The sequence below is a fragment of the Xyrauchen texanus genome, chromosome 7 (assembly GCF_025860055.1).
Source record: "Xyrauchen texanus isolate HMW12.3.18 chromosome 7, RBS_HiC_50CHRs, whole genome shotgun sequence".
NCBI classification, from domain to species: Eukaryota; Metazoa; Chordata; class Actinopteri; order Cypriniformes; family Catostomidae; genus Xyrauchen; species Xyrauchen texanus.
Window position 1 is genome coordinate 17049583 of NC_068282.1, and position 15774 is coordinate 17065356.

At 40.6% G+C, this 15774-nt stretch overlaps 1 pseudogene; it reads right to left on the reverse strand.

Annotated features, from left to right (window-relative positions):
• Nucleotides 1-1285: 1285 nt before the first annotated feature.
• Nucleotides 1286-15774, reverse strand: part of LOC127646599 (P protein-like) — a 259274-nt pseudogene continuing 244785 nt past the window's right edge.

Sequence of the window (15774 nt, forward strand, 5' to 3'; positions counted from 1 at the left end):
ATACTTCATATCGCTGGTAGGTTTCATAAGAAATGATGAATTACGCTCAGTGCTGAAATAGTCATATTAAAAAATGGAATGAACGGCTGATTAAAACACAGGCTTATCTGATGCATAACTGATTACATAAACTTTCTTATTGCAAACAAAAAAACTCTTTTTTTTTTTTTTTGGGTGGCAAAAAGAGACTGAGCAAAGTGCTGAAATAAACCAAATACATGTTAAACCCCATAAGGGTAATACTTTTTATACAGCCTGTGTATAATTAAGCAATACAACATGTGCAAGTGTTGTACTGCTGATATTCACAATATAACACATGCTGATGTGTAATTAGTGTTTAATGCACTATAGTCTTAAAGGGTAAGGTGAGTAAGTAAGGTAGCCATGTATTGTAACTGTGGTAATTTATGTGAACATGAATGCATTATAATGTATTACGAATAGCATTATAATGCAATATCCCATTTTTGAAAATTCCAACCATAGAATAAACTTAGAATAAATCCATTGAATAAATAGAATAATAGAATAAATCAAAATAATATGATGTATCATCATATATGCCATATCACATCCTCTTTATGAAAGCTGAGTTTCCATACAGGTCTACAATAAGAGGAATAAAATAAATAACAGTTAAATTAAATTGAAATAACACATCTGACCAATTTTGTGACTTATAGTAGCTAATTAAATGCAGACTATGATGGCTCATTACTCAGGGATACATGCGAACAGGTGCTTCATTTGCTACATAATTCTATTATTTTGGATAATCTGAATGTGCTTTATGATGCAAATTACATAAAGTAAATTAATTGTATTAATTATAAAATGCTAATATTTCAACATTTATTGGGGGTCTCAGAGGATCCCTTTCAGAAGATGACTCAAAAATGAATATACTACAATTCAAACTGTGCATCCATGAACATACTGTTGTAGCCTTCATTAAAGAATATAAGCAGACATTCACATTAAAAAAAGAACGTTTTTGGCAAATATAAACAGGCTTTCCAAACACCTCTCACTCACCACATTTGTAACATTATTACAAAGTAGAAGTAGCACCGTGAAGCGGAGTGATACACTGATGACAGCCTGTAAGAATACAGTAGATTTTCAGATGCTTTTTCAGGGTGGACCAGGTCTATATGCACACTAAGTCTTTATCAATTCTTGCAAGAAAAATCAAGGTGTCATTCAAACCATACAACACACATTCACACTTATACACAGATAAACACAGAGTCTCTTCTGGTCTCTGGTATGGAGGGCATGCTTAGGTGTTCCATTGGAGTCCAATGTGAGTTGCGAACAGGTAACACATGCCTATTGTCCAGGTCATCAGCATCATGGGGAAGCCTAACCTGTAAAATGGAGCAGAGTGTGAATTCTTATTCAAAGTCCTACCAAGTCAAAAAAGTAACCTTTCAGGTGCGCCTTCTGATGCAACGGGACGTAATTGTTTGAGGCTGTCTACACCGGATGCGTCCACATGAAAGTTCTAAACTGTTTATTTGTTTTGTTGGCAATAGTAGCGGCAGCACTTGCAGCGCAAAACGGCACTATTGCTTTTGATGTGACACTCGCGTCCTGTGAAGACAGGGTGTTAAACGAACAGTGCAAGGTAGTAACGGGTTACATGTAATCTGGGATATATAATCAGATATCAAAAATCAAGTACCTGTAATTAGATTAAATTACATTTTCAAATACTAGTAATCAGATTAAAGTAACTTTTATGGATTACATGATTACGTATTAATAACTTTTAAGTGTTTTTGTAACATTTATTTACAAATATGACTGGTCTGATCTGTTATGTCACACATGGATGGTGTTTGTAATGGCAAAATTTCCAGAGAAAGACCATGTTTGATTAGCCCTTCCCTGGGAACATGTCTATAACTCTAGAAACTCTCCACTAAAAAAATACAGATTAAACTCAATAATGTTCTGAATCTGTCATTGATGGAGGGCCTAAAGCTCTATCAGCATAACAGGGAAACTTGCAACACTTTTGTATTTACACCATGAAAAAAACATTTTTGATCCATGATTCTGAATTTCTGGACAAAAGCACAACATAAACGATTAGACTATGATGAATAATTATGGAACAAAACACTGCTGATATACTGTATAACACACTGTATAACTGTGAAATACTATGTCTACATCAAATGCAGTGACCTTTGCTTATTATAGTTTTTATCAAGGATGACAATAGTCTAAATAAAAATGCACACAATCTTTGTCTGCCTTTTTTGACAAAACATACATACAGTATGAGTTAAAATGTGTTTCATGACCCCGTAAGTGCCTGTTTTATTTCACTCAAAAGAAAAATAGCAAGTAAACAACAAAAAATTCAAGAGCAATTCTCATGTTTTGGTTCATTATGTAAGTTTTCTTAAATGCATTTAAGCAACATTATACTTGTGATTTATTTTTTCACTGAGCTTTTTGCAAAACATTCTGGGATTGCCCTCTCTGTTAATATAGCTCAACTGGTAGAGCATGGTGCTCGCAACACCAAGATCGTTGGTTCAATTCCCAGGGAACATACAAACTGATAAAATGTATACTCTGAATGCACTGCAAGTAGCTTTGGACAAAAGCTTCTGCCAAATGCATGAATGTAAATGTAAAGACTTTGTGTCAGGAGTGGACACAATATAAGAACAATTCTGTTATCATTTACTCATTATATAGTGGCTCTTTTCCATGCAATGACAGTGAATGGTGACCACAGCTGTCATGGTATAAAAAAAGCAGCTTGAGTATTCTGCTAAATATCTCCTTTTGTGTTATCCATAAGCAAAAAACTTATATGGGTCTAAAATTGCACAAGGGTGTGTAAATTCTAACAGAATTTACATATTTGGGTGAATTGTCTCTTTAGGCAGCTTAAAAGGTTTTGAAACAGAGCAAATCTGTTTTTGGGGGGACAAAAAAAAATGCCTCAATGCTGAGTCATGTGTCATGCTTGTGTTTGCCTTTTCTGTTATGGCAGACTGGAACACAATTATTCCTGTGTCCCACTGAAAGTTCATTCCTCAACATCTGCCAATCGCAAAAATCACTCTTTCTTTATTTCACCCCCACTTTTTCATTGTTGCTCTGTCTATGAAATGACAACTCCGAGCAGTTCCACATTATTCCCACTCTGCGGTGTGTTTGTTTATGTGTGTTTGTGTGTGTGGGATTCTATTCCGAACAGCAGGAGTCTCAGTGGTCTCCTGCTGAGGTGCATCGCTTTCACATTACCCGCTCCATCGAAGTGGTATAACATTGTGAATTTTTAAACATTATGGCAAATAATCAAAAAGCAAGGGACACTAGTATGATCTCTAGGCATTAACAGTGAAGTTAAAGGCTGGCAATGCAATAGACTAATGATACCTGTCACCCCATTTAGTTTAAGCTGATTTCCTCAGCCTCTGCAGACCGTCAGCTCTCAGAGACATGTAGAACATCCTTTATATGCTCGCTTGTAAAAACATCCATCTGGAGAGTAAAATTACCATTCTAATTAATGGACGCTGGCCTAATCTTCACACTTTATTGGCATGCATCAGTATATTTCTAAAACCTATAGTTCAACATGCTGCATCTCATCTAAAATGAGGATTATACTGCATGCCACCACCCATCCAACCTCCCTTGTTATATACGATGCATTGAATGTGTTCTGGTGTGACTCAAATTATCATGTGTTGAATGTGGACAAGATGGAGTAGATGACAACTGACCCTAAAGAAATAGGGGTCCACACTGCCCCTAAAGGAAAAGCGCAGTAGCTACACACAGGAAGTGTACCCCAAATGGAACAGAATGCAGAGGCACGTTGAATGACATGTTTCTACGAAATGGTGTGAAACAGTGTGCAACGGACTTTGAGGTATGTTTTCTCTCATTTGGTGGGTGTGTCAGAGGTGTTAGACAATTAGCAGTGATGTGTATATGAACACCGCCATATTAAAAAGGCAGTGCACACAATGGATCCAACTAAAGTCCTTTACAAATGTGTCCACTGCAGCTTGGTGTATGCAACAATTAAAGACATTAGAAGAAATGTTTACCTTGTCATCCTGAAATGCGAGGCAAATGTTGGATCACCATTATTAGGTACCACAGTTTCCACATATCCCTTCACTCGATTGGGATGTTCTCTGCTATTCTGGACAGCAAGGGCAGTGATTGTAACATTGAATACATTTTTAATACTACAAAATATGCTCAAACCGATTTCATCAGGCTCTGAAAATTTATTGAAAAGAATGCAAAGAATGGACTTCTCAGCTGCCATAGTTGCAACGCTTGCGTAATACAACAGCAACGTACACAACGCACCACCGTTTCCATTTTGTCTGGGCTGAACGTGCCCCAGGTGTCTCAAGATGTGTTTTTTAAAAGTTGAAGTTCTTTTAATTTGACACGCCATCTTAAAAATGTGGCACTCTAGCTCGAGACACTGAAAAAACAGCGAGACACTGCACAATGATTAAAGACTTCCATCTAGTATATGTTAACAGCTATGATCTTGTCCTGTGACAGACTAGTTTGGATCAACTATTCTCACATTCAAATAAAATAGATTGAGACTATTTTATAATCTGAATAATCAAAACCCTTTGAAGCCATTTTTCTCAGTGGGGCTAAATGAATGTATTCACAATGAATTGTGTATGTGGATGGTTAAATGTATTGTGATGGGCGTAGAATACTTGGGGAATATGAGGGACAGGGCATATGTGTTTACACTTTGTCTTTCATACAGCAAATGTCTACATTTTAAATGCAAAAGTTAAAATTAACTGGTCAATCATGTAATTCAGTAAAAAACTAATTTAATAGATTGAGATCCTTAAAATATATATATCTTATATATTTATGTTTGTCTTGCGCTAAAAGCTCTGTCCCCCTCACTTTTGAAATGATTGCTACGCCCCTGGATGCAGGCTGTGTTGTGCATATAATATTTTTATGGACGGATGCTGCAGTTACTGATTTAAAACCATGTTTCCATGTCCACATGTTTCACAAATCCAAGTAAAATTTCCTGTAAAGAGACTAATAAAATAATATTCTATATTACACATATGTGTATGGATGGACTGTTAAGTACAGGAATCAAAAGACTGTGAAGAGAAAGGTGAAAATGGACAATAGCACCAATCACACATACCAAAAACGATATTTCCCCTTCTGTCAATCACTCGATGTTGTGTCGAATGAAGTGACACTAGGGGTTTTCCTGGGATGGCAAATGTACCTCTGAACCTGAGAAAAGGCCAATGTCAAGTTGGCAGACAGAATTTGCACGCCCGCCCCAAACATACGGGTATAAAGGGAAGCGGGGCAGCGAGTGCCAGTAAGAATTTTTCTTCGAAGCCGAACGGTTGTGCAACAACAAGCTGAAGTTCACCACTGTTTCACTCACCTCTGTCAGCAAGAAGCATTGCTGTTGGATCTACGGCGTGATTCCAGAGTTTTGATTTCTCTAAAAGAGTTTGAGTTTTCCACTCACAAAAGAGCAATACACTCTTTGAACGTTGAACGTCCTTTTCAGGACATGTTTTTTTCAAGATGCCTTTCCGTCCCGGTGTAGTTCGTGGATGCGGTGAATTTCTCTCCACTTCTGACGGTCATAAAAACTGCCTCGGGTGCCTGGGCTGCGATCACATGCAGGCAGCATTTTATGAATGGTTCGTGTTCTCAGTGCGAGAACATAGCCATGGCAACAGTGCGGTCGTGCCTTTCTTTTCTCATGGAGAAAGCCGCTTCAGCCGGCCACCACTTTATTCCTTTTTCCCACGGGATTGAGGACGACCCGGCTGGCGATGAAGGCAATTTGGGGATAACGACAGGCTATGTATTGCCGGGTAAATCCCCACGAACCACCCGCTCCCCGGCAAGCTTGCTTGCTTCCGTCCGAGCTTGGGATGAGTGTGGCTTGCCTCGTGGCCAGCCGGCATTCTCCCTTGAGCAACCGGAATTGGATGACGATATCGAAGTCTGATGCTGATGACTCGTCTGGGCTGCCACTTTAGGGTCTGCCCGCCCAGTCTGAGGCTGACGCGCAGATGTCAGATATGCTTTCCCGGGCCACCATGAGTGCGAGGCTGGACTGGAAACCTCCGTCCCCCCATGGCTACTTGATCAGTTCCTCAGGTCAGGGAGCCGTTCATAGCCAGCCCCCGGTTCCATTCTTCCCGGAAGTGCATGACGAGCTGACGACATTACTGACCTCAAAAGTCTACAGCGTCAGCAGATAGTGCTCAGGCACCTCAGCCGTCTAGGGCTTCAGGTCAACTGGGAAAAGTGCAAGCTTGACGCGGTTCAGAGCATCTCTTTTCTCGAGTTAGACTCAGTCTCAATGACAGCACGTCTCACCAACGAGTACGCTCAGTCAGTGCTCAGGTGCCTCGCTCTCTTAAAGCCCGGCACAGCGGCTCCTCTAAAACAATTCCAGAGGCTCCTGGGGCATATGGCATCCTCAGCCGTGGCCGCACCGCTCGAGTCCTGAGATGGGTATGGCGCCACGGCACATACCGTGTGACAATCACCCCTTCTTGCTGTCAGACTTTTATCCCTTGGACAGACCTCTGCTTTCTGCGGACTGGAGTCCCCTTGCAGCAGGTGTCCAGACATGTCGTGGTGACCACACACACCCCTTGACAGGGTTGGGGCACTGTGTGCAATGGGCACGCTGCCACTGGTCTCTGGACAGGACCCCGTCAGCGTTGGCACATAAACTGCCAAGAGTTGTTGGCTGTATCTCTTGCCCTACGGAGGTTTCTCCCACTAATCCGGAGCAAGCACGTCTTGATCTGTTCAGACAGCACCGCAACGGTAGCGCACATAAATTGCCAAGGCGGCATGTACTCTCGTCATATGTCACAACTCGCCCGCCATCTCCTCCTTTGGAGTCAGCCACGACTCAGGTCGCTCTGTGCCACTCACATCCCTGGCAATCGCAACACGATGGCGGAAGCGCTGTCGCGGTAGGTTTCACCCAGCGGAGAGTGGAGGCTCTACCTCCAGATGTTCCTGCTGATATGGGACCAATTCGGCAAGGCACAGATAGATCTCTTTGCCTACCAAGACAACTCCCACTGCCTGCTCTGGTACTCCCTGACAGGAGCTCCTCTCATGTCAGACGTGCTGGCACACAGCTGGCCACGGGGGCTGCGCAAGTACGCATTTCCCCCAGTGAGCCTTCTTGCACCGGTGCTGTGCAAGATCAGGGAGGACGAGGAACAGGTCCTGGTGGCCCCTTACTGGCCCACCCGGGCTTGGTTCTCGGATCTTACGCTCCCTGGAAAATTCCCCTGAGGAAGGACCTTCTTTCTCAGGAACAGGCAGTGGGAGTGGAACCCTCTGGCACCCACACCCAGACCTCTGTAACCTCCACGTCTGACCCCTGGATGGGATGCGGAAGATCTAGTGGATCTACCTCCTGCAGTTGTTGCCACAATCAACCAAGCCAGAGCTCCCTCCACCAGGCAACTTTATGCCCTAAAGTGGCACTTGTTCGCAAATTGTTCTTCTCAAGCAGAAGACCCGCAGAGGTGTGCAGTTCGGTACGTGCTCTCATTCCTGCAGAAGAGGCTGGAGGGGAGGCTGTCCCCCTCCACCTTGAAGGTGTATGTAGTTGCTATCGCAGCCCACCACAACCCAGTAGATGGCAAGTCCCTAGGTAAGCACGACTTGATTATCAGGTTCCTGAAAGGCACCCAGAGACTGAACCTTCCCCTCCTGGGATGTCTCTATGGTCCTCTCGGGCCTTCAGAGACCCCCCTTCGAGCCGCTTGATTCAGTTGAGCTCAAGGCCCTCTCCCTGAAGACAGCCCTCCTGATCACGTTAGCCTCCATCAAGAGGGTTGGGGACCTGCATGCGTTCTCTGTCAGCGACACCTGCCTTGGGCACTCTACGAGAAGTGTGGCATCCTCATGGGCACTGGCCCATGGCACCTCCTTAGCAGACATCTGCAGAGCAGCAGGCTGGGCAACACCCAATACATTTGCTAGATTTTACAATCTCAAGGATGGGCCGGTCTTGACCCGTGTTTTGTCGGGTCCGAGCCGGTAGAACTCGGTAACACGGCACAACCGAGCGGGTGTTCCGCTTGCACACAGCGCCCTTCACCAAGTTGTTCCAGTGCGCCTTCTATCCAAGTTTAGCCACTAAGCATCGCTCCTTGGATGTTCTCCTCCCTAGCCTTCTGGCCGGCAAATTCAGTGGAGCAATTCGCGGCCAGACCCACTACAAGTCACAGGTGTTCTGTACTGGGGTCAGGCTCAATGGGCTTAGTTCCCTTTTCAGGCAAACTTCCCATGATGTATTTCCCACGGTACGGTCCCCCTATCGGCGGACCCGTGTTTCCCTTGGGCAGCCCCGCTTCCCTGGTCGCCATGCTTGTAGAGTCCCCCCTCATTAGGCTGGACCTACCATTGCGCCATTTCCCACGTATGGCTTCACAACCCTTGTGGTGTATTTGCCACATGTTACCTCCCCCTAGACTGGGCAGGAAGTGGCCTCGGCATGGTCTTTTCCCCCTGAAAGCATTTCATAGCGTTAAGATAGCCCCAGCCGCTTCTCGTCCTATGTGACAGACATAGTGAGAGAAAAGTCACGGCTGCCAGGCTTGCTCCCATGCTAGTCATGTAGTGCCTGTTCCCCCCCTCAGGGGTGCGAGGAACCTAAGGTCTGTATGTGACACCTCTTTGGGGGCATTGGGGAGGGCTATGTGCAGCCGACACAGTTGCCTCTAGCATGCAGTGGCCTGCATGCCCGTCTCGGCAGTTCACATAAAACGGTCAGTGCATTTTTATATTGGACCCCTTGTGTCACTTCATTCGACACAGCGTTGAGTGAGCAACAGAAGGGTAACGTCATGGTTACTGTTGTAACCTCCGTTCCCCGAGGGAAGGAACGAGACGTTGTGTCCCTCTTGCCACAATACTAGACCTACCACCGTAAACGGCCGTACCTTATTTTTGGCTCCTCAGTGCAAAATCCTGACTGGCACTCGCTGCCCGGCTTCCCTTTATACCCATATGTCCGGGCGGGGCATGCAAATTCTGTCTGCCAACTTGACATTGGCCTTTTCTCAGGTTCAGAGGTACGTTTGGCTTCCCAGGAAGACCCCTTGTGTCACTTCATTCGACACAACGTCTCGTTCCTTCCCTTGGGGAACGGAGGTTACAACAGTAACCGTGATGTTTTTTTCTCAAAACAATGGCAATATCTGCCCAACTCTCTCTTTAAGCAATAATCAAGGGCCGTAACAATGAGTGGAATTTTTTTCATCACCACATCCATCCATCCTATTGTCTACTGTCCTATTGTCTAATAATGCATCTTTAATCATTTAATCATTTTAATCATAAGTGGCCACTGATTGAGAGAGAAAGAGAGGCAGATGGAGAGAAAACAAATGGATAATAAAAAAGAGTGAACAAGTCACTTAATAAACAAAATGGAGAAAAAGTGAAAGGAGCTGTGTTTTGGGGAAAGTTAGGTAATAATATTACTTTCTATGTTAAGATTCATGTAACATGTTAAAACAAATTATATCAAAAGTTCCAAACCTCTCCATTGCATCCAAGCATTGTAGGAGTAGTATATGTAGCACGATGAGTATTGTACTCTAGCTTTCGAAAATGTGTGGCATGCTTATCAGTGATGCACAGAGCCTGACAAAATTTTATTTCAGCCCACTCTGAGATTTATGTTTTAAAACTGTAAAATACTGCAAGAAAATAAATCAAAGTGCTTCAGTAGAATCCAGCTGTGCTCATTATTTGTAGATGACAAAATAATAAAATTTTGGTGTTGTCTCAAAACAGCGATGGATTTTCTCTACCCAGGAGCTTACAAGAACAGCCACTATAAACTATGCAGTTGGCCATTGTCGTGACAATCAAGTTGGTTGAGCACAAGAATAAAATTAATACTAATAATTATTTTTTTTTAAACACAGTTTTAAGCTATTTTTTACAAAAATGTAACATTTGGGTGCATAATAAATAGTTTTCCGTGATTGTGATACCTGTTATATGCACATTTTCATATAGAATATATTTTTTGGGCTTTATTTGAAGTGTAAAAACTAGGGCCGTCAATTTAACGGATTAATTAAATGTGATTAATAATAATATAAAAAATGATTTGTTAAAAAATGTATGCAATTAATCCAAGTTCCAGGAATGTAGGAACACACAGTTGTACATACAACCACATTCAGCCTTGTTTGACACTGAGAACATGTTCAAACACAGCTGGTTGGGCACAATTCCAAATGCAGGGATGACAAGATGTGTTTTTCTAAGTTTGAAGCTATGTTTAGTAACATAAAAACACTGTGATTATGATGCAAAGTGAGATGCTCCAAAAGTGTCCATCTGAGGCATGTGTATGATTGACGGATCCTTAGAAAAGTCCTTATAATAAATCCATCATCAGACAAATTGACAAATTTAATTGCAAAATGTATTGTTGTGGATTGCAGGCCAATAACAAGCTTATGTTCACTAATATGTAAATAAACAACTTATTGCCTTCTAAAGCCACTTTTTATATTGTCTTATCAATGCTTTTCTCATCTTCCACAATAATGTAATTAATTTAAATTATCTGACTTATTATATTTATATTTATAATATATATTTATAATTATTTAAATAACTATTTATAATTATTACATCATTATATATTGAATTATAGTTATTTGACTACCTTTTTAACAAATATTTATATATTAGATTAATTTAGTTAATTGGCATATCATGTGATTAATTAGTTTACAAATTTTAATAGATTGACAGCCCAAGTAAAAAGCATCCCTAAAATCATTTTGCATTGCTTTTTTTTTTTTTTTTTAATAGCGAAATGATTTGCCCAATTTAATTTTATTTATTTATTTATGCATTTGGCAGATGCTTTTATCCAAAGCGACTTACAGTGCACTTATTACAGGGACAATCCCCCCGGAGCAACCTGGAGTTAAGTGCCTTGCTCAAGGACACAATGGTGGTGGCTGTGGGGATCGAACCAGCGACCTTCTGATTACCAGTTTGCCAGTTATGTGCATTAGACCACTACACCACCACTACTCCAATTTTCCATATCTGTAAAAGTTTTATCCTAATAGCAAAATTCATAAATAAATGCAGACTAAACTATTCTGTCCAGCTCAACCACACATTGGTGTCCACTGTGTGTAGCTTCCAATACAGCTCATTGCTAAAAAAAAAAAGAAAGAAAACAGGGTACTTCACAATGAGGAACGATTACTGCAAGAGGTAGTTTGACGCACAGATACGAATGACTTCAATATTTCTAAAACAGCTAAAGAAATTAAACCCGTGTGCCAATGTTGGCACGCATGCCTAAGGTTAACAACTCCTGGTGTACCATATTTGTCACTGCATTCATACTATACCCCATCAATAAACACTTATTAAAAGCAAAATATAAAGTAGCACTTCCAAGCAAAGCAGCACATCCACTCTGGACGAGAGAGTCTCAGGCAGCTGATGGTAAGAAAAGTGATGCAAATAGTAATATGTTACTTTTTATAGAAGGCAATGACAAAATGTGTTACTATTTTTAATACGAAATGTAATGTATTAAAGGGGTCATGACATGGTTTTTTTTATTGTATTATTATGTTCCCTTAGGTGCAATTATAGTATTAATATATTTTTTTTTAAGAAAAACTTTTAAAATCTAGTGATTTATGACCTTTTCCCACCCTGTTTCTCATCCTCTGATTCAAACAGTCTGTTTTGGGGGCGCTTTCCATTTAAGACTTCAGTGTTAACGCTCACTGTTATGATTGGCTAACGTCAGTGCTTGTGTATCAATTATTGACGCCCCAGCCAGAACAATATGCAAGTAAACTAAGTAAAAACACTGTGATTATTCATAATGAATGAAATTGCGCTTTAAAAAGTAGTTTAAAGTTTAAAATAGATTAGGCCTACTTACAGTTTGCGCCGTCGTTGTTCCCAGAATAGTCGGCACGGACTTATCTTTGAGCAACAGTTTTCTGGCAAAGAAAGCATCATATTGAGATTTGTTCTCAAAACAGTCATCCTTAAAATGTACAGAACAAACGCTTAAGTTAACACTGCCGTGACTGGAACGTCCGCAAAAAATAAACTGCATCCATTTTTCCCTGACGCCTGGATCTTTCGGCAGCTTATTCAGAGGTTTTGTTTGACCACAGCCAGGAACAGCACATCTGTGTGGCATCGTAATTTTCCTGTGCACAAGTAGTCTCTGTCAGAGCTCGCTGTCCATCGACTGAACACTTGTGAGGCGACGGCGATACTGAAATGAGCGTGAGTTGTCTTGCGCTTAAAGCGTAGTTATCTTGTGCTGGAGGCGGTCATATGCAAACGCTGTTACGTCACTTCTAACCGACACGTCACTTCTAACCATGAATCCAGAACGAGCTGTATTTTGAGCTTGATTAAATAAATGATTCGTTTAGAATGGGGAGGACGTCTTAAAATATTAAACTTGCAGGACGTTTTAATGATACAAAGACCTCTTATATACCAAAAGATCAAGGCAAATTTGGTTTCTCATGTCATGACCCCTTTAACATGTTACATTCCTTAACACTGGCTAGACAGGAAATTTAACAGAATTGGAGAAAGACTATCCCATGTCCAACTTGAAGGTCATTCAGCAATTGCCTGTCCTCCATTTCATCTCTTTCCTCTTAAATTAGATTATTGGAAAGCACATATATTAAGGCTGATTATGTACGTCTATGGTGAAGATCACAGCTGGTCCAGTGTACAGACCAGGTGTTTAGTATCAAGAAGGCAGGTGGTGAGGCTAAATGCTGAATTACTGAGGAAACAGGTGTGTATTATCTGTAAGGCGTTTGTGTGACAGACATTAAAGCAGGTGTGAATACCTCGGGTGTGAGGGAAGTTCAACCAGCTAATGCACAATGTGAGTGATGTGAACGATGCCAGGTGTCTGATTCATACGTAGTGAAGTGGACAAATCGATGTGCCCCAAAACAGTATCAAGGGCATGAGTAGAATCTGAAAAGCGGCTTCACATGCACCTTGTTATAATCTTGCTGAATAAATGGTGCATTAATGGTATTCAGTACTGCATAAGCTATCATAAAGGAATATTTCGAGTTCAATACAAGTTAAGCTCATTTGTGGCATAATGCAGATTACAAAAAAAATTTTTTTTGTCTAATCCCTCCTTTTCTTAAAAAAAATAAAAGGAAAAATCTGGGTTTACTGGGAAGCACTTAAAATGGAAGTTAAAAGGGCCACTTTTTGGAGGGTTTGAAGGCAAAAATGTGAAGCTTTGAATATAAAATTTAATATAATTTTAGATATAAAGATATGTAAGTGATGTTATCACACTAAAATTATTTTAACATGCCTTTTGATTATATCTTGTGGCTTTACCTTTTTTAATATTTTAACGTTTTGGCCCAATTCAAATACATTGTAAGTACCTTACTGTAATCCAGATCTTTATTTATTATTTTTTTTTTTAAAAAGGCACTTTATATATATTTTTTATATGGTAATAATAATAATAATAAACTTTATTTTTATATAGGGCAATTAAAGTTTGTTTCTCCAGGCACTAAAAAGGAGTCAAGTAGAAGACCTTTTAAAGATTAGTTTTTTAAAATAGTTTTTCAACATTATGCCACACAGGCTGTCGATTCAGCTTAAAGGTATAGTTTGCCCAAAAATTATCATTCTCTCATCACTTACAAACCCATATGTCATATCAAACTTGTATGACTATCTTTCTTCCATGGAACAGAGAGGAAGATATTTTGATGTCTGTTTGTCCGATATGAGGTCAGTCTCTTGGCACGATCATGATTTGAAGTTCAATTACACTTCCTAGTGTTTGACCCATGCGCAGAACTCTTGATGGTGCTAAGGAAGTGTAATCGAGACTGCCTAGAGCCTGCAATGGCAAGTTGTACAGTAAAAAAGTTACATTTTGATCGGCTTTTTCCCAAAAATTATTGGATTGCTTTAGAAGACATGGATTAAACCACTGGAGTTTTATGGTTTTACCTTTATGCTGCTTTATGTCCTTTTTGGAGCTTGACAATTTGGTCACCATTCACTTTCATTGTATGGACAAACAGACATCAATTCTCCATTAAAATATCTTTGTTTGTGTTCTGCAGAAGAAAGAAAATCATACGAGTTTGAGATGATGTAAGAGTGAGTTGATGAGACAATTATAATTTTTGGGTGAATTATTCCTTTAAATTGTATTATCCCAGAATATTTCATTAAAATTACATTATTCAATACAGTTCAATTCAATGTAACTGTATAGTGCTTTTCAATACATATTTTTCCATTTTCTTTTTTTATCCCCTTTTCTCCCAATTTGGAATGCCCAATTCCCACTACTTAGTAGGTCCTAATGGTGGTGCGGTTATTCACCTCAATCCGGGTGAAGGAGGACAAGTCTCAGTTGCCTCCACTTATGAGACAGTCAATCCATGCATCTTATCACATGGCACTACAGCAACCTGTCAAACACCTTGCTCAAGGGCACAATGGTTGCAGCTTATTACTTGTTCCTTTCTGGGGTTCAAACCTACAACCTTTTCAATTACAATCCCATCTTTTAAGCCGCAAAGGCACACCACTCATATTCATGACCTTGGAGGAAAAAATCTGCTTTGAGTTGATGGAAAAATACATGATTTCATCAAATTCCATCCTTCCCTGCTCAAGGCTATCAGCTACACGGCGCATTTTGTTGATGAAAAATGACCTACCCATCTTAAAATTGTGATATGATGTCAGATCAGAACAGCTATCTTTCCGAATCTCTCACCCACTGTCACTCCGAAATTGCTGATGTACACAAGATTTCCTTACAGCTGTGAAAACCCATCTCATGTGGAACAGAGAGTGCAAGAACGCCCATCTTACAGTAGCTGGAGCAAAACAATGGAAAACTTAAGGTCATTGCTGAGCTTTATTAGGAATGATATTTCAGAAATTATTATGAAGGTCAACATTGCCATCATTCAGTACTATCCAATAGGGACACAGCAGATGGTTTGTAATTTGTCCATTCACCATTATCTGTTCGGGTGCACATGGTTTATTTTTGAAGGCCAAAGTGGCTTGGCAAAGCGCTGAGAACGTCCATGTCATCCAAGCTCTGAGTTTGTTTGTACAAAAGGCCATGATTACCAATGATTACACACAAACCCACACACACACACACTGCTTCTCTTCCCTGTGTAAGCACAGAAATTGTAAGTATGTTCAACAACAGATGGGGAAAGAGACTGATTGGAAGTGGAAAACAGGATGATCATTTCTAAATATGAAAAGGATAAAGAAAAGTAATGGTTTCTACATGTAAAATGTATATACACTGGCAGCCAAAAGTTTGGATTAATGTACAGATTTTGCTTTCTCTAAAAACTCATCAGTCAATCATTGTTTTGAGGAATGAAGCTATACAAGGCTTGAAATTGCCAAAAACTGAAGATTACGTACAAAGGTGTATACTACAGTCTTCAAAGACAAAGGACAACTGGCTCTAATAAGTACAGAAAGAGATGGGGAAGGCCAGATGTACAACTAAACAAGAGGATAAGTATGTATATATAAACTAAGTTATTCACTCCGTGAACTTTTTTCTGCTGCTGAAGCGCCCAGGGGTGTATGCTCAGCACAACATAGCGTGCAAGGAGGAGAACCGCTGGAAAGTGC